Source organism: Erinaceus europaeus, chromosome 5 (assembly GCF_950295315.1).
Source record: "Erinaceus europaeus chromosome 5, mEriEur2.1, whole genome shotgun sequence".
Classification (NCBI taxonomy): domain Eukaryota; kingdom Metazoa; phylum Chordata; class Mammalia; order Eulipotyphla; family Erinaceidae; genus Erinaceus; species Erinaceus europaeus.
In genome coordinates this window covers 41,370,140-41,388,265 of record NC_080166.1, presented here as the reverse complement: position 1 = coordinate 41,388,265, position 18,126 = coordinate 41,370,140, and positions in this window count along the sequence as shown.

Genomic DNA, 18,126 nt, shown 5'->3' with positions numbered 1-18,126 from the left:
GACCCAGTTTCAAGCCCCTGGTCCCTACCTGCAGGGGGAAAGCTTCACGAGTGGTGAAGCAGTGCTGCAGTGCAGGTGTCTCTCTGTCTCTCTCCCTCTTTATCTTCCCCAGAGTCCTTTGCTTTGGTGCAATACATCACACCCAGTTCAAATTTTACTGTGTTTCCCCTCTCCCAGTTTAAGTTCTACCTATGAGTGAAATCATCTGGTATTCATATTTCTCTTTTTGTCTTATCTCAATAAAAATAAACTGATTTTTTTTTTTTTTGCCTCCAGAGTTATTGCTCCTGGAGGCCATTTTTCCCCCTTTTGTTCCCCTTGTTGTTGTAGCCTTGTTGTGGTTATTATTGTTGATGATGTTGTTCACTGTTGGATAGGACAGAGAGAAATTGAGAGAGGAGGGGAAGACAGACACCTGCAGACCTGCCTCACCGCCTGTGAGGTGACTCCCCTGCAGGTGGGGAACAGGTGTCCTTAAGCCGGTCCTTGCGCTTTACGCCATGTGCGCTTAACCCGCTGCGCTACCGCCCTACCCCCAAATAGACCGATTTTTATATAAATCTATAGGGTATTATTATTAACAGGAAAGGACTAGAGCAGTACTCCGGCACTTGTGATGGCTAGGGATTGAATTCAAGACCTCAGGCTTTTAGGTCCAAAGTTCTAGGCTACTGCACCACCTCTCAAACTGTGAGTATATATGTTTTTTTAAATATTTATGGGGACTGGGTGGTGGTGCACCTGGTCAAGTGCATATGTTACCATGTGCAAGGACCTGGGCTTGAGCCCCACTCCCCACCTGCAGGGGCATAGCTTCACAAGCAGTGAAACAAGTACTGCAGGTATCTGTCTCTCTTTATCCCCCCCACCCCCTTCCTTCTCAATTTCTCTCTGTTCGATGAAAACATTTAAATTAATTTTTTTTTTAAAAAAATGCTGCTAGGAACGGTGGATTCATCATGCAGGCATCAAGTACCAGCAATAACCCTTGTGGCTATAAAAAAAATTATTTAGGGGGTCGGGAGGTAGTGCAGCCGGTTAAGTGCACATGGCACGAAGCACGAGGACCAGCGCAAGGATGACTGCTCGAGCCCGGGCTCCCCACCTGTAGGGGGGGGGGGTCACTTCACAAGCAGTAAAGCAGGTCTGCAGGCGTCTTTCTCTCCCCATCTCTGTCTTCCCCTCCTCTCTCCATTTCTCTGTCCTATCCAGCAACAACATCAATGGCGACAACAACAAGGGCAACAAAAAGGGAAAAAATAGCCACCAGGACCAGTGGATTCGTGGTGCCTGAACCGAGCCCCTGCAATAACCCTGGAGGTAAAAAAATACATATATTGTGGTCCGGGAAGTGGCGCAGTGGCTAAGGGACTAGACTCTCAAGCATGATGTCCTGAGTTCAATCCCCGGCAGCACATATACACATACACATGTACATCACAGAGTTATGTCTGGTTCTTTCTCTCTCCTATCATTTCTCATGAATAAATAAATCTTAAAATATATATGTATGTGTGTATATATATATATATATATATATATATATATATTATATGTATTTATTTGGGGGCCGGGCAGTAGCGCAATGGGTTAAGCGCACATGACATGAAGTGCAAGGACCCGAGTAGGAATCCTAGTTATAGCCCTTGGTTCCCCACCTGCAGGGGGTTCATTTCACAGGTGGTGAAGCAGGTCTGCAGGTGTCTATCTTTCTTCCCCCTCTCTGTCTTCCCCTCTTCTCTCCATTGCTCTCCGTCCTATAACAATAACAACAACGATTAAACAACAAGGACAACAAAAAGGAAAAAAATGGCCTCCAAGGGTAGTAGATTCATAGTGCAGGCACGGAATCCCAGCAATAACCCTGGAGTTATTGCACACACACACATATTTATTTATTTATGAAAGCTAGAGAGAATGTCAGATTATTTCTTCAGTCACTTTACTGAGAAGACATTGATTTACATGATTGTTTTCACAGGAGTGCATTTTTACATTTCCCCAAGATGGGTGTCACTACACCTCACCCTTCACCCAACCATCCTGTGCCATAGGTCACTGAGTCCCAAACCCCACTTCACTCTTCTGTGATCCTTCTGAGTTCCTGTATCTGTTGCAAAAGGCCAAAGTCTCTTAAGGCTTCACCTGTATTATTACTTATTTTCTTTCTTAGGTCCCATCCATGAGTGATAGTATGCAGTATTTATTTTCCTTCAGCCCCTAGTATTACTTTGGCATATGCAATGCTGGAAACAACTCAGGACATCACACTAGCAAGTCCTTAGTTCTAACACTGTACCACTTCCTGGCTGCACAATAAACAGTTTTATGTTTTCCATGACATTTTAATACAATTGAGGTATAGTGTCATTGTTTTTTCAGTTAGTGATGTTTGTATTGTATAGTGGAAAGAGTGAGGAGTACAAGTCAGGTCTAGGCTGAATCTGTGTGGTGGAACTAATGAAACTGGGTGAGTAAGAAGTACCTGAAATGATATTGTAAAGCAGGGGGCCGGCTGTGGTTCACTGGGTAAAGCGCATATAATACGAAGCACAAAGACCCAGGTTTGAGCCCACCTTATGAAGGTCTTCAGCCATAATTTTTGTTTGTTTGCTTGTATGATCAATTAAGGTTTCATTAGTAGGAATATCTGTATGACCTATGAGAGAACTCACTGCACTGCCTTACTATGGGCGTGACCCAGGCTCAAACCCAGCCCCTACTACATTGAAGGAAGCTGTGATATCTTTCACTCTCTCAGTCTCTATCTAAATATATTTGTATGTGTGTTATTTTAAAGTGTTTAGTTTATTAACATGAGAAGGAGAGAGAAAGAGAGGGAGGGAGAGGGAGAGGGAGAGGATCAGAATATCACTCTGGTTTGTGATACCAGGGATCAAGCACAGGACTTCGTTCTTGGTAGTCCAGCTGCTCTATCCACTATATCACCTCCAAGTCCACAGATATATTTTTTAAAGATTTATTTATTTATTAGTGATCAGAGAGAGGGGGAGAATGAGAAAAAAAGCACCAATCTGGTACATGTGATGGCAGGAATTAAACTCTGAGACCTCATTCTTGTATTTTATTGCTCTTTGTTTTTACTAGCAGGGGCTTGGTGGATACACAATAAATCCACAGCTCCCAGCAGCTTCTCTCTCTATTGCCCTTCCTGTATTTCTTGGTCATGATGAACAATCTTTTTGATATACTGCTGTATCCGGTTGTCTAGAATTATGTTCAATATTTTCGCATCTATGTTCATCAGAGGTCTGTAGTTTTCTTTTTTGGTTGTGTCCCTGTCTGCTTTTGGTATTAGAGTGATGTTGGCTTCATAAAAGGTGGAAGGAAGTATTCCAGTCTCTTCAATCTTCTGTAAGACTTTTTAAAAAAAAGAAGAGGTATGGGAGTCAGGCTGTAGCGCAGCGGGCTAAGCGCAGGTGGCGCAAAGCACAAGGACCGGCATAAGGATCCCGGTTCGAACCCCGGCTCCCCACCTGCAGGGGAGTCGCTTCACAGGCCATGAAGCAGGTCTGTCTTTCTCTTCTCCTCTCTGTCTTCCCCTCCCTCTCTCCATTTCTCTCTGTCCTATCCAACAATGACAACAACAATAATAACTACAACAAAACAACAAGGGCAACGAAAGGGAATAAATAAAATAAAATAAATATTAAAAAAAAAGAAGATGAGGTATTAGTTCTTCTTTGAAGGTTTTGTAAAATTCATTTGTAAAACCATCTGGTCCAGGACTTTTATTTTTGGGGAGATTTTTGATAACTGTTTCAATTTCATTAGCTGTGATGGACCTGTTCATGTTATCCACTTCCTCTTTACTTAGTTTTGGAAGTTGGTAGGTATCTAGGAAATCGTCCATTTCTTCCAGGTTCTCTAGCTTGGTGGCATATAGTTGTTCATAGAAGCCTCTCATGATATGTTGAATTTCTGCGGTGTCTGCTGTGATATCTCCTCCTTCATTTAGTATCTGATTTATTTGGGTCTTCTCCCTTTTTTTGTTTTGTGAGTCTGGCTAAAGGTTTGTCAATTTTGTTCACTCTTTCGAAGAACCAACATTTACTTTTGTTGATCTTTTGTATGGTTTTCTTATTTTCAATGTTATTGATTTCTGCCCTAAGTTTAGTGATTTCTGTCCTTCTGGTTGCTTTAGGGTTCCTTTGTTGTTCTTCTTCTAGGGCATTAAGATGTGCAATCAGGCTGTTTATTTGTGCTTTTTCTTGTTTCCTAATGTGTGCTTGTATAGCTATGAACTTCCCTCTCTGTACTGCCTTATATGTGTCCCAAATATTTTGATAGCTTGTGTCTTCATTTTCATTGAAGTCTCGAAACATTTTGATTTCTTCCTTTATTTTCTCTTTGACCCAGAAGTTGTTAAAGAAGTGTATTGTTGAGCTTCCACGTTTTGGGACTGTTACTAATCTTTTGTTGATTGTTAAGTGTTAGTTTAATTCCACTGTGGTATGAGAAGATGCTTGGGATGATTTCAATGCTCTTGAATTTTCTGATGCTGTCTTTGTGGCCTAACATATGGTCTAAACTTGAGAATGACCCATGTGGAATTGAGTAAAATGTGTATTCCTGTTTCTTGGGATGAATGACTCTGAAAATGTACAATAGTTCTAGTTTATCTATCTCTTTATTTAGCTCCCTTATGTCTTTATTGACTTTCTTCCTGGATGATCTGTCAAGTTGAGAGAGTGGGGTGTTGAAGTCCCCTACTATGACTGTGTTACTGTTAATATATTGCTGTAGCTCCTTCAGTAGAAGTTTGATGTATTTAGATGGCTTCTCATTGGGTGCATAGATGTTACTAATTGTTAAGTTCTCTTGATTGACTGATCCTCTGAGCATTAAGTAGTGTCCATTCCTATCTTTTTAAATCTTTCTATTTTAAAGTCTATCATGTCAGATATGGGAATAGCTGTTCCTGCCCTTTTTTGTGGGGCATTGGCTTGTATGATAGTTTTCCATCCTTTCACTTTAAGTCTGTGTTTGTCTTGCTGAGTTAGGTGAGTTTCCTCTAGACAACATATTGTTGGGTTGTGTTTTCTGGTCCATCTTCCTACTCTGTATCTTTTAATAGGTGAATTCAGGCCATTAACATTTATTGATATCAAAGATTGAAGATATTTTAACGCCATTCTTAAAGAGTTTTAGAGTGTTCTGATATATGTCCTATTTATGATGGTCTGACTGTTTATAGAAGACCTTTCAGAACTTCTTTCAGGGCAGACTTGGTGATAGTTGATTCCTTCAACTGTTGCCTGTCTGAAAAGGTTTTGATGCCTCCATCTAGTCTGAATGACAGTCTAGCAGGATATAGTATTCTTGGTTGAAAGCCTTTCTCATTGAGCACTCAATAGATATCTTGCCATTCTCTTCTGGTCTGTAGTGTTTGTATGGAGAAGTCTGCTGCTAATCTTATGGGTTTTCCTTTGTAGGTGACTCTTTGTTTTTCTCTTGTAGCCTTCAGGATCCTTTCTTTATCCTTATTCCTTTCCATTCTAAATATGATGTGTCTTGGTGTCTTTAAGTCTGGGTTAATTCTGTTTGGGACCTTCTGGGATTCTTGAATCTTTATGTCTTTGATGTTGTCTAGACTAGAGAAGTTTTCAGATATTATGGCCTAAAGAATGCTTTATTATTTTTTAAAATTATTTATAATAAATTTTTTAAAAAAAGGTTAAGCGCAGGTGGCGCAAAGCGCAAAAACCGATGTAAGGATCCCAGTTCAAGCCCAGGCTCCCCACCTGCAAAGGAGTCACTTCACAAGTGGTGAAGCAAGTCTACAAGTGTCTATCTTTCTCTCCCCCTCTCTGTCTTCCCCTCCTCTCTCCATTTCTCTGTCCTATCCAATAACTACAACAATACAACAACAAGGGCAACAAAAGAGAATAAATAAATAAATAAAATGATTTATTTCCTTTTGTTGCCCTTGTTTTTTATTGTTGTAGTTATTATTGTTGTTATTGATGTCGTTGTTTTTGGATAGGACAGAGAGAAATGGAGAGAGGAGGGGAAGACAGAGATGAGGAGAGAAAGATAAACACCTGCATACCTACTTCACTGCCTGTGAAGCAACTCCCCTGCAGGTGGGGAGCCAGGGGCTCGAACTGGGATCCTTACGCCGGTCCTTGTGCTTAGTACCATGTGTGCTTAACCCACTGTGCTACTGCCAGACTCCCTGAAGAATTCTTTCTTCCTCTCCTTCTCTTTCTTCCTCTCGTAAGCCAATAATATTGTTTCTTTTGAAGTCATCCCATAGGACTCTGTTGTTGTTTTCAGCATCTCTTAGTCTCTTTTTGAGATCTCTTACTTCTTTTTTAATTGTCTCTATTTCGTCCTCGATCTTTCTAATTCTGTCTTTAGCCTCATTGATTCTATTCTCTCTCCCCTCTACTGTTTTCTGGAATTCATCTATTTTTTTACCCTGTTCTGATACTGTTTTATCTTGTTCAGCTAGTTGTGTTCTTAGCTCAGCTATTTCAGCTTTCAGCTTTCTAATAACCTTGAGATAATTAGTGTTTTCTTCCAGAGTTCCATTTATTGTTCCTGTATTTCTGATTACAATTCTTTCAAACTCTTTACTCACTCCTGTGATTATTTCCTTAGCTAGTGTTTGGATGTTGACCTCATTATTTTGTGCTTCACCCTTTGAGGGGCTTTTAGCTGGACTTTTGTCCTCATTCATTTCTCCAATATTTTTTCTTGTTGGTTTAACCATTTTATATATTATGTTATGAGTTCCCCTCCTCAGTTCTTTTCAAATTACTTATCAATAGTGCCTGGACTGACTTGTGTCTAAGTAAGTTAATTAAAGGGTTCACAGTGGTGGAAGTTAACAGTTGTTTCAACAGTATTTTAATCCCTGATTTGAAGCTCAGTGGTTTAAAAGCCTCTTTTGTGCTTTTTCTTCCCTGTAGGCTATGAGAGCCTGAGGACTTTTAAACTATAAGTAGGCTTCTTATCTTAATCACTGACTCCTGACCAAGAGATAAAGCAGGGTGTGGCAGAGATAATCCAGTGGTTATGCAAAGAGACTTTCACAGCCCCACCACTGTGCCACCGAGGTATAGGTCTTCTCCTGAGTTTCCTGGTTAGATCTCTGTCCCCTGGTGTCCCTGCCTGCCGCTGCTCCAGATTCTGAGGGCAGTAGCAATGGAGACTCAGAGTTACACTTGGTTAGTCTCTGGGGGAGTTCTCTCCTCCCTTCAGCCATCCCCTTGTTGGTGGAACAGACTGGAGGTGGTGTCTCTGATAAACTGCTGGACTTTTAACAGCCACTTAATCTCTCCCTAGGCTCCTTTCTGTCCACCAACCACATGTGTTTGCACTCACCGGTGATTTGGTGGGTTCTTGAAGTCGTTCTAGTCCTGTCTTGTTTAGGTCTCAGGTGGTCTCCTTTGGTATTCTTAGTTGATCCGGGAGAGGAGAGAAACAGATCTGCCACTGCTAGTAGCCCCGCCTCTGGAAGTCTCCTATTTTATTTATTATTTACTGGACAGAAACAGAAATTGAGAAGGGGGAGATAGGTCATTTGGTATTTGTCCTTCTCTTTTTGGCTTATCTCACTCAGCATGATGTCCTCAAGTTCATCCAAGATGATGGAAAGGAGATGATTTTATCATTTTAACAGCAGAGTAGTATTCCAATTGTATGTATCTATGCCAAAGTTTTTTTAGCCACTCAGACTTTGAACACCTGGTTTGCTTCCAGGTTCTGGCAATTACAAATTATGCTTCTGTGAACATAGATATACACAGATCTTTATATCTCTCTATATACCCCCCCTTTCTTTGCCTTCAGGGGCTTGGTGCCTGCACTACGAATCTATTGCTCCTGGTGGCATCTTTTTCCCATTGTTGTTGTTGTAGCTGTTATTGTTGTTGGATAAGATTGAGAGAAACTGAGAGAGGAGGGAAGACAGAGAGGGAGAGAAAGATAGACACCAGCAGACCTGCTTCACCGCTTGTGAAGTGACCCCCCTGTAGGTGGAGGAACTGATGGCTTGAACTGGGATCCTTAGCTATCCCTTGCACTTCACACTCTGCGCTTAGCCTGGTGTGCTACCGCCCTGCCCCCAGATCTCTTCAGATAGGTGTTTTTGTTTCCTTTGGGTAAATTCCCAGAAGAGGAATTGCTGGGTCATGGGGTAGGTTCATTTCTAATGTTCTAATAAGTCTCCAGACTGCTTTCCACAATGGCTGGATCATTTTACACTCCCACCAGCAGTACAGATGTGTCCTTTTTTTTTTTTTCGGGAAAACTAGATTGAGACATGCAAGAGAATGAAATATCACTTATCACTGTGCACAAAAGTCAACTCCAGTTGGATCACGGACATGAACATTAAGCTTGAACCTATCAAACACATAAAAGAAAACATTGGCAGGACACTTGATTTATGCTTCAGAAAAAAACCTTCAAGGATTCAAATTGAACATCAAAGGAAACAAAAGCAAAAACAAACCAATGGGACTACATCAAACTGAAAAGTTTCTGCACAGCAAAGCAAAGGGTATCACCACCCAAACAGAAATAGAAGACCTTTACACAACACAAAGGGCTAATAACCAAAATACATAAAGAGCTCTGTAAACTTAGCACTAAAAAAAACAAACAACACCATTAGAAAATGGAGTGAGGACATGGACAAAAATTTCACTGAGGAAGAAATCCAGCGGGCCAACAGATACATGAGAAGGTACACTGATGATCAGAGAAATACAAATAAAGACAACAGTGAGATAAACCACTTTACACCTGTGAGAACGTCATAACATCAGAAAGGACAGAAAAGACAAATGTTGGAGAGGCACACTTATTTATTTATTTATTTATTCCCTTTTGTTGCCCTTGTTTTTTTTTAAATATTCTTTTTTTTTTTTTTGCCCCCAGGGTTATTGCCAGGGCTAGGTGCCTGCACCACGAATCCACTGCTCCTGGAGGTCATTTTTTCCCTTTTGTTGTCCTTATTGGTGTTGTACTTACTATTATTGTTGTCATTGTTGTTGGATAGGACAGAGAGAAACTGAGAGAGGAGGGGAAGACAGTGAGGGAGAGAAAAAGACACATACAGACACATGCTTCACCTCCCGTGGAGCGACTCCCCTGCAGGCGGGGAACCAGGGGCTCCAACCGGGATACTTACGCTCGTCCTTGCGCTTTGTGCCACGTGCGCTTAACCCACTGCACTGCTGCCCAGCCCTGCCCTTGTTGTTTTATTTCAGAGAGGGGGAGAAAAAGATAAGACACCTGCAGACCTGCTTCACCACTGGTGAAGTGACTCCCCTACAGGCCAGAGGCTCCAACCAGGATCCTTCTGCTGGTCCCTGCGCTTTGCATCACGTGCGCTTAACCTGCTGCTCTGCACATCCGCACCCACCCACCCCACCCCCGTCCAGGAGCACACTTCTTAAGATGCTCAAGGACCCAGCTCACCTGGATTGTGTGCTGCTTTTCCATTTGTGCCAGACAGGTTGGAGCCCAGCTCCTACAGCATTGAAGGAGGCTTTGGTACTATGGTCTCTTTCACTCTTTACTTCTGCCACCTTGTCTCTTTATTTAAAAAAAAAAAAAAAAAACTAGGAGGACTAGGTGGTGGTGCAACTGGTTGAGAGCACATGTTACAGTGCGCAAGGACCCAGATTCCAGCCCCTGGTCCCCATCTGTAGGGGGAAAGCTCCACAAGTGGTGAAGCAGTGCTGCAAGTGTCTCTCTGTCTCTCCCTCTCTATCACCCCTACCCTCTTAATTTCTGTCTGTTTCTATCCAGTAAGTAAAGATAATAAAAAATTAAAAAAAAACTGGGGGACCCGTTTCAGCTTACACAGTACAAAGTGCAAGGATCAGGGTTTGACCTCCTAACTCCCCACCTGCAGGGGGGTTCACTTCTGCAGGTGTCTTTCTCCCTCTCTATCTCCTCCTCCTCTCTCAATTTTTCTCTGTCCTGGGAGTCGGGTGGCAGCGCAGCGGGTTAAGTACAGGTGGTACAAAGCGCAAGGACCGGCGTAAAGATCCGGGTTCGAGCCCCCGGCTCCCCACCTGCAGGGGAGTCGCTTCACAGGCGGTGAAGCAGGTCTGCAGGTGCTTACCTTTCTCTACCCCCTCTGCCTTCTCCTCTCTCCATTTCTCTCTGTCCTACCCAACAACGATGACAACAATAACTCAACAATAAAACAAGGGCAACAAAAGGGAATAAATGCATAAATATTTAACAAAAATTTTTTTCTCTGTCCTATCCAATAAAATGGATAGTGATAACTCTGGAAGTAAAAACCAAAACCAAAAATTTACTTGAGGAAGAAGTAGGGAGAGAAAGATCAGCAGCATCACTGGCATATGTGAGGCTGGTAGTCAAAATCAGGACCTCATGCACAGAAGTCGAACACCCTGCCTACTGCCTCACCTCCCAGGCCACAATACCTCTTTTTTTCCTCTTTATATCTGAAAAAAAAAAAGTTGTTACTAGATTAAAACAATGTAAATGTTGAAACTCTATCCTTTGACAAATCAAGAGCCACCTAGTATTGTTGTGGGCTTTAGAGCACATATGAGAACAAAGGTCATTTATCTAGGGTAGCACAACATCTTACAGCTGTTGATTTAATGAGTCATATCTGAAATCCAAGACTGTGTGTGAAACTCTGAGCCTAGTTCCATATCTGAGTTAGTAGATTACAACCATTTATTTTCCCTTTTCCTCTTATGAACACTCTCAAAACAGAAAGCCTATAGTCTACAAATGAATGAACCTGAAAAGCACTTACACCTGTTTCAATGCTTCTGTTCTAACATTATTGTTTTCATGCCTAAGAATGTCTTCCTTTGAGCACAGAGCAGGAGACTCTCTATGAAAGGTGAGAAAAATTGCCGTCCATTTATTTGCAGACTAGGAAGCTTGCCAGCATCGTTACTTTTCAAGGGCATTCAGAAATTTCATTGCCCAGGGGCAAACTGTGTTAGACCGTAGGACAGAGCCATGCAGAACTGCTTTCCAAAGTATTTGGCAAGTGCCCACCACATGACTCAAGTCAGTCAGCTGCATCGTGCAGCTAAAATAGTCTACTGCTGCTACTGTAACTGTGGTGCTGTCCAGGATTTTCTTAGAAGCCCTTGGAATTAAAGGTTTGAAATCAGAGTTTAGAAAGAGAATAAACACAGGCAGAATGTTATTGTAGGTGTCCAATGTGCACATGCCACATCAGTGAATAAATCTTTTTGAGTCACTTTCACAGTGTTGCTCTACCCTCTGGGCTCCTCCCTGAGCTCCACCTGTTCTTATGATGAATCAGGGATGACTTGGTCATAGAAACTTGTCTTTATCTTTGCAACATCCAGGTCCCCAGCCGCTCACATCTAGACTGAGATAACTATCTACTTGCTTTCTCCACCTGTTTTGTGGTACAGGTTGAATATGGGTGGACACCTATGTACAAAGTAGAAGTTTTCCTGTACTCGTCATGAGACTTGACCCTGCCTTTTCTTTCATGGAAGTCACTGGTGTGCTCAGGACTTTGTGGAGACTGTGCAGTAGAGATGTTGAAGAAGGCTTGCAGGATGGAGGAATGGGTGGGTGGTGGAGCACTTGGTTGAATTGCAGGTTCCCACATGCAGAGGGCAAGTTTCAAGAGCAGTGAAGCAGTGTCTTTATCTCTCCCTTCTCAATTTCTCTCTGTCCTACCCAATATAAGAAAATTTTAAAAAAAGGATTATGGGCAGGGGTAGATAGCATAATGGTTATGCAAAGAAACTCTCATGCCTGAGGCTCCAGAGTCCCAGGTTCAATCCCCTGCACCACCATAAACCAGAGCTGATCAGTGCTCTGGTTAAAAAAAAAAAGAGAGATTATATATTTATGTGTATACACACGTACACATATGTACTGCCTACCAGTGCCCCACCTCCCCTTTTTATTTTGACCAGGATGGAAATGGAAGGGGTCATGCTAACTGAAACAAGTCAAGGGACAGCTAAATAGATCACTGGGACAGTGTGCCTGCTTTGTCCTGTGCACAGCCCAGGTTCAAGTCTGGCCCACACTACACTGTAGAAAGCTTTGGTGCTGTGATCTCTTTCACTCTCTCCTCTCTCTCTCTTCCTTCCCTTCTTTCTTCCTTTCTCTCTTCTTTTTTTAAATTTTTTATCTTTATTTTTCTTGGATAGAGACAGCCACAAATTGAGAGGAATGGGGAGATAGGGAGAGAGAAAGAGAGACACCTGCAGTTCTGCTTCACCACTCATGAAGCTTTCCCTCTACAGCTGGGGACTGGGGGCTTGAACCTGGATCCTTGTGCACTGTAACATGTGTGCTCAACCAGGTGTGCCATCACCCAGCCCCTCTCTTCTTTCCTTCATTTCTTTTTTCTTTCTTTTTGATAGAGAGGCAAAGAGAGGGAACCCAAACTTCCTTCAATGTGGTGGGGGTTGGGCTTCAATTCTGGCATATGTTGTGCCATTATCAAACTCATGCTTGGAAGTTGAGAGCTTTCTGGCTGTGCCACCTCTTGTACCTATTCTGTGATTGATTTCAGCAATTATCACAGTGCCCTTTGCAGCTATGTAGCTTGAAGCAAGGTACTTCACCTTTATGCTTCTGGTTCCTTGCTGTATAAAGGAGATAATAATGCCACCCCCAGTCTGGGCTTTTGAGTGGTGGATTAAGTAAGCTGGCATGTACAAAGCATTCAAAAGTATAGAGCAGCTACAAGGTTGTCCAGTGGATAAAGTCTTGGACTCTCAGGCATAAGGTTTTGAGTTTGATCTCCAATGTTACATTCAACAGAGTGATATTCCAGTTCTCCCCAAAAGAACACACACACTCACTCTCCCCCTGCCCTCATTAATATATCCTAAAGAAAAGAAAAAGAAAAAAATTGGAAGAGGGGGTTGGGTATTAGTACACCTGGTTGTGCATACACGTTTAGCATGTGCAAGGACCTGAGCTCAAGCCCCCACTCTCCACCTGCAGAAAGCTTCATGAGTAGTGAAATAAGTCTGCAAGTATATTTCTCTCTCCCTCTCTATCTCCCCCTCCTCTCTGAATTTTACTTTGTCCTATCAAATGAAATAGAAAGAAAAGGGAAGGGAGAGAAAAAGATCACAGCACTGAAGCTTCCTCCAGTGTCATGGGAACCTGGCATGAACTTGGGTAGCACAAAGTAGACACCTTCCTAGGTGAGCTGTCTATGGTATAAATTTGCTTCCCCTTTTTAAAATATTTTATTTATTTGTTAATGAGAAAGACAGAAGGAGAGAGTGAAAGAACCAGACATCACTCTGGTACATGTGTGGCCTCAAACTGAACTCAGGGCCTCATGCTTGAGATGCTTCGTCCACCTCCAGACTGCATTTCCTGCCCCTTTAAGGATGAATTATATATATATTATATATATATAATATACATATTATATATATATGAATGAATTATATATATGAATTATGTATATATAATATATATTATATAATATATATTATATATACTATATATACTATATAATATATATATATATATATATGAATACCTGTCCATTTATTTGTTAATGGATACCTGCGATGTTCCTTTCTCCCTTTCTTTTTCTTTCATTTCCTTTCTTTTCTTTTTTTTTTTTTTTTTTTGCCTCCAGTTGTTGGAAATTCTGCCAGTACTACAAATTCACTGCTCCCAATAGCCATTTTTTCTTTATAATTTTTCTAATTACAACAGAGAAATTGAGAGAGGATGGGGAGATACAGAAGAGGAGAGAGGGACACCTGATGACCTGCTTCATTTCTCATAAATCAGACACCCTCCAAAGGAGGGGAGCTCAAAGCCAAGTCTGTGGGAGTCGGGTGGTAGCACAGTGGGTTAAGTGCAGGTGGTGCAAAGCACAAGGACCGGCGTAAGAATCCTGGTTCGAGCCCCCAGGTCCCCACCTGCAGGGGCATCATTTCACAAGCGGTGAAGCAGGTCTGCAGGTGTCTGTCTTTCTCTTCCCCTCTCTTTCTTCCCCTCCTCTCCATTTCTCTGTCCTATCCAACAATGACGACATCAATAACAACAACAATAATAACTACAATAAAACAACGGCAACAAAAGGGAATAAATAAATAAATATTTTTTTTAAAAAGCCGAGTTCTTGCAATTGATAATATGTGCACTTAACCAGGTGCACCACTGTCTGGCCCCAGGATGTTTCTATCTTTTGGCTTTTGTGGATAATGCTGTTAAGAATATTGATATAGGGGAGGTCGGGCAGTAGAACAGTGGGTTAAGTGTACATGGCACCAAGAGCAGGGACCAGCGCAAGCCCCCAGATCCCCACCTGAAGGGAGGTCGCTTCACAAGCAGTGAAGCAGGCATGTAGGTGTCTGTCTTCTTTTTTTTTTTTTTTTAATATTTATTTATTCCCTTTTTGTAGCCCTTGTTGTTTTACTGTTGTCGTCATTGTTGGATAGGACAGAGAGAAATGGAGAGAGGAGGGGAAGACAGAGAGGGGGAGAGAAAGATAGATACCTGCAGACCTGCTTCATCGCCTGTGAAGCAACTCCTCTGCAGGTGGGGAGCCGGGGGCTCGAAACCAGGTTCTTTACGCCGTCCTTAAGCTTTGTGTCACATGCACTTAACCTGCTGCACAACCACCCGACTCTCAGGTGTCTGTCTTTCTCTCCCCCTGTTTGTCTTTCCCTCCTCTTTCAATTTCTCTCTGTCCTATCCAACAATGACATCAATATCAACGATAATAATAACTGCAACAACGATAAAACAAGGACAACAAAAGGGAGGAAAATAACCCCCAAGGAGCAGTGGATTGGTAGTCCAGGCACCAAGCTCCAACAATAACCCTGGAGCCAAAAAAATATAAATGTATATATTGATATTGATATTAATAATAGGGATGGAGGTAGACAGTGTGATGGTTATGCAAAGAGACTCTCATGCCCAAGGCTCCAAAATCCCAGGTTCAATCCCCTCCACTATACCACCTCCCACCAACACCATAAGCCATAGATAGCTGAGTAGTGCTGGGGGGGAGAATATTCATATAGGGCAAGTACCTGAAGGGGAAAAGCTTCATAAGTGGTGAAGCAGTGCTGCAGGAGTCTCTCTGTCTCTTTCCTTCTCTATCTCCCTTTCTTCTCTCAATTTCTCTCTGACTCTATCCAGTAATAAGTAAGAGATTAAAATTTAAAATATAGAAATTCTGGGAAATAACCTCAACTAGATTATCTCCAGATAGGGGCTGAATGATGGTGGAGCATACTTAGATCAACAGATATTACTGCTGGGCTGGCTAGATGAGGTAAGGACAAAAGGTCAAACAACAAATGTCAAGCAACAAAAGTCAGAATAACTTCTTTCAGACCTGTGGTTTTCTGTGTCCTGTGGGCCTCCTTGCTCTGGGCCTGGGTGTTCACACAATGGTAGGAAATGGAGCAGACCAGTTTCAGAGACTCTCATGCCTGTGGATCCAAAGTCCCAGGGTCAATTAAAAAAAGAAAAAGAAAAGTATTTTATTGTTTTATTTTTGCCACTAGGGTTATGAATGGGGCTTGGTTCCTGCATAATGAATCCATTGATCGCAGTGGCCTTTTTTTTTCTTTCTTTATTTATTGAATAGAGACATAAATCAAGAGGGAATGGGGAGAATGGGGAGAGAGAGAGAGACACCTGCAACACTGCTTCACCACTCGCAAAGCTTTCCCCCTGCAGGTGGGGACCAGGGGTTCTAACCCAGGCTCTTGCATACTGTAATGTGTATGCTCAATCACTGCCCCTCCCTTTTTTCCCTCCTTTTATTTTATAGGACAAAGAGATATTGAGAGTGGAGGAGAAATAGAAAAGGAGAAAGACAGAGAGGCACCTGCAGTACTTGCTTCACCACTTGTAATACTTCCCTCCTGCAGATGGGGAGTGGGCTCAAACCCAGGTCCTTTCACATTAACCAGGTGAGCCATTGCCTGGTCCCTCAATTTACTTTATGTTTTACCAGAGCTCTGCTGAACTGAGCTTCTGGTGGTCCTGAGGATTGAACCTGGAGCCTTTGGTGCTTCAGGCATGAATATCTTCCTGCATAACCATTATGCTATTCCCTTGTATTTGTTTTTGAGAGAGAGAGAAGACCAGATCTGCTCAACTCTGGTGCATGACAGTGCCAGTAATTGAACCATAGCCCTCAGACAGGCAAGTCCCATGCTCTAACTCACTGAGACATTTCCCCAGCTCTTTATTTACAATATTCTAGGATATTTTTAGGATTTTAGTTTGGCTATTATACTACTGAGTGCATATAACTCACTAAATTTCTGGATTTTTACTGACTCATACAATGATTTTCTTAAAAAATAATTAAGAGTGCTGAAGAGGAAAAAGGAGACCACCCAGGACCGAAACAAGACAGGACTAGAATGACCACAGGAACCCACTAAATCACCGATGAGTACAAACATGTGTGGCTGGTGACAGAGAGGAGAGAGGAGCGAAAGGAGAGATTAAGTGACTGCTAACAGTCCAGCAGTTTATCAGTTGAGACACCACCTCCAGTCTGCTCCACTAACAAGGGGACAGCTGAAGGGAAGAGAGTACTCCCCGGAGACTCACCAAGTGCAACTCTGAGTCTCCATTGCTACTGCCCTCAGAATCGGGAGCAGCAGCAGGGAGGGACACTGGGGGACACAGATCTAACCAGGAAACTCAGGAGAAGACCTATGAGTGGTATAGACCTCTCATAGCTGTGGGGCTGTGAAAGTCACTTTGCATAACCACTGGACTATGCTGCCTTATCTCTTGGTCAGGAGTCAGTGATTAAGATAAGAAGCCTACTTATAGTTTAGAAGCCCTCAGGCTCCCATAGCCTATAGGGAAGAAAAAAAAAAGAGGCTTTTAAACCACTGAGCTCCAACTCAGGGATTAAAATACTATTGAAACAACTGTTAACTTCCACCACTGTGAACCCTTTAATTACCTTAGACACAAGTCAATCCAGGAAATAGTAATCAGTAATTTGAAAAGTACTAAGAGAGGGAACTCATAACATAATATATGAAATGGTTAAACCAATAAGAAGAAATATTGGAGAAACGAACCAGGACAAGAGTCCAGCTAAAAGTCCCCCCAGAGGGTGAAGCACAAAATCACGAGTTCAACATCCAAACAGTAGCTAAGGAAATAATCACAGGAGTGAGTAAAGAATTTGAAAAAATTGTAATCAGAAATACAGAAACAACAAATGAGACTATGGAAGAAAATACTAATTATCTCATCATTATTAGAGAGCTGAAAGCTGAAATCGCTGAGCTAAGAACACAACTACCTGAACAAGCTAAAACAGTATCATGTTGTAGAGCCAGATGTTGTAGTGCACAGGCCGCAGAGAAGAGAGAGAGAGGGTCCGGAGCGAAGAGGAAACACAAATCTTTATTCGCACTGGCACCTCAGAGTTGAGTGTTAGAGAAGCAGGTTGGGCCACATGGAGGTAGAGAAAATGGCCGCCTCATGCAGTAACCATTCCTGCATCTGAACACCAGAGCGGAGCTCCGGCAAGAGAGCAAGGTGCGGAAAACGAAGGGTTTTTATAGGAGTAGCTTTCGCGAGAATGGGAAGGGGGAGGAGTAACCATAGCACTCCAGGATAGGATGATAACTCTCGTGAGAATGGGAGGGGGGAGGAGTAACCAGAGCACTCCAGATATCGCGGGGATATAGACAATGTCCTGAGGGCACAACATGGCTGAACAGGCACTCCAAGAATGTCCCAATTCTCCAGGGAACTAGCAGTAGCCTGAGGGGACAACATGGCAGATGTGACTACATTGGCACAATTTCCCAGCAGTATCAGAACAAGGTAACAAAATAGATGAACTCCAGAAAACAGTAGAGGGTAGAGAGAGTAGAATCAATGAGGCTGAAAACAGAATTAGCAAAATCGAGGATGAATAAAAGACAACTAAAAAAGAAGTAAGAGATCTTAAAAGAGATTAAGAGATGCTGAAAACAACAAAGACCTATGGGATGACTTCAAAAGAAATAATATATGAATTATTGGCATACCAGAGGAAGAAAGAGGAGAGGAAGAAAGCATTCTCCACGCCATAATAGCTGAAAACTTCTATAGTCTAGACAACATCAAAGACAT